The sequence below is a fragment of the Lactuca serriola genome, chromosome 7 (genome assembly GCF_051521515.1).
Source record: "Lactuca serriola cultivar US96UC23 chromosome 7, Lser_US96UC23_V15, whole genome shotgun sequence".
NCBI classification, from domain to species: Eukaryota; Viridiplantae; Streptophyta; class Magnoliopsida; order Asterales; family Asteraceae; genus Lactuca; species Lactuca serriola.
This window is the reverse complement of record NC_136414.1, coordinates 87,557,501-87,560,000: the sequence shown is the minus strand read 5'-3', so window position 1 is coordinate 87,560,000 and position 2,500 is coordinate 87,557,501.

Below are 2,500 nucleotides of genomic sequence, written 5' to 3'. Positions count from 1 at the left end.
CTCTGGTTATCAAATGATTGAACAACCGGGAGCAATTTACTTACGATACTTAGTTGACATTCATAAAAAGTATCTAATGAATTATGAGTTCAATACATCCTCTTTAGCAGAAAGACGGATATTCCTTGCTCATTATCAGACAATCACTTATTCACAAACTTCGTGTGGGGCTAATAGTTTGCATTTCCCATCTCATGGAAAACCCTTTTCGCTCCGCTTAGCCTTATCCCTCTCTAGGGGTACTTTAGTAATAGGTTCTATAGGAACTGGACGATCTTATTTGGTCAAATACCTAGCGAAAAACTCCTATCTTCCTTTCATTACGGTATTTCTGAACAAGTCCCTGGATAACAAGTCTCAAGGTTTTGATAATATTGATGTTGATGCTAGTGACGATAGTGATGCTAGTGACGATATTGATGCTAGTGACGATATCCTTGATATGGAGCTGGAACTGCTAACTAGCATGAATGCGCTAACTATGGATATGATGCCTGAAGATGAAGACCTACTTTATATCACCCTTCAATTCGAATTAGCAAAAGCAATGTCTCCTTGCATAATATGGATTCCAAACATTCATGATCTGGATGTGAATGAGTCGAATTACTTGTCCCCAGGTCTATTAGTGAACCTTCTCTCCAGGGATTATGAAACTAGAAATATTCTTGTTATTGCTTCGACTCATATTCCCCAAAAAGTGGATCCCGCTCTAATAGCTCCGAATAAATTAAATACGTGCATTAAGATACGAACGCTTCTTATTCCACAACAACGAAAGCACTTTTTCACTCTTTCATATACTAGGGGATTTCACTTGGAAAAGAAAATGTTCCATACTAATGGATTCGGGTCCATAACCATGGGTTCCAATGCACGAGATCTTGTAGCACTTACCAATGAGGCCCTATCGATTAGTATTACACAGAATAAATCAATTATAGATACTAATACAATTAGATCCGCTCTTCATAGACAAATTTGGGATTTGCGATCCCAGGTAAGATCGGTCCAGGATCATGGGATCCTTTTCTATAAGATAGGAAGGGCTGTAGCACATAATGTACTTTTAAGTAATTGCCCCATAGATCCTATATCTATCTATATGAAAAAGAAATCATGTAACGAAGTGGATTATTATTTGTACAATTGGTACTTCGAACTTGGAACGAGCATGAAGAAATTAACGATACTTCTTTATCTTTTGAGTTGTTCTGCCGGATCGGTCACTCAAGATCTTTGGTCTCTACCCGGACCCGATGAAAAAAATGGGATCACTCCTTATGGACTCGTTGAGAATGATTCTGGTCTAGTTCGTGGCCTATTAGAAGTGGAAGGCGCTCTGGTGGGATCCTCACGGACATGCAGTCAGTTTGATAAGGATCGAGTGACATTGCTTCTTCGACCCGAACCAAGGAATCCCTTAGATATGATGCAAAATGGATCTTGTTCTATCCTTGATCAGAGATTTCTCTATGAAAAAGACGAATCGGAGTTTGAAGAGGGGGACGAGCGGCAACAGATAGAGGATGATTTATTCAATCACATAGTTTGGGCTCCTAGAATATGGCGCCCTTGGGGCTTTCTATTTGATTGTATCGAAAGGCCCAATGAATTGGGATTTCCCTATTGGTCCAGGTCATTTCGGGGCAAGCGGATCGTTTATGATGAAGAGGATGAGCTTCAAGAGAATGATTCGGAGTTCTTGCAGAGTGGAACCGTGCAGTACCAGACACGAGATATATCTTTCAAAGAACAAGGCCTTTTTCGAATAAGCCAATTCATTTGGGACCCTGCAGATCCACTCTTTTTCCTATTCAAAGCTCAGCCCTTTGTCTCTGTGTTTTCACATCGAGAATTATTTGCAGATGAAGAGATGTCAAAGGGGCTTCTTACTCCCCAAAAAAATCGTCCTACATCTCTATATAAACGCTGGTTTATCAAGAAGACGCAAGAAAAGCACTTCGAATTGTTGATTAATCGCCAGAGATGGCTTAGAACCAATCGTTCATTATCTAATGGATCTTTCCGTTCTAATACTCTATCCGAGAGTTATCAGTATTTATCAAATCTGTTCCTATCTAACGGAACACTATTGGATCAAATGACAAAGGCATTGTTGAGAAAAAGATGGCTTTTCCCGGATGAAATGCAAATTGGATTCATGGAACAGGATAAGGATTTCCCATTCCTTAGCCAGAAAGATATGTGGCCATGAAAGGCGAAGGAAGCCTGGAATGCCAACAGGCGTCTATTATTGAATTCACCCGACCCGACAGTACCCGTTTGGGGAACGTCCAGTACCAAAGTCACTGAATGGGTAAGTCGCCAATCCCTAAAACGGACTATGTAATGCTATGTAATGTACTTTATCTGCTGGGTTACGGGCGGTCATTTTACTAGTTATAATCTACCCTTGTGTGATTCCTGTTGAAGCATATACTCGGGGGGTGGGTGCAGGGCGGACGATTTTAAAGCGGACTCCCCATTCATTAGATAG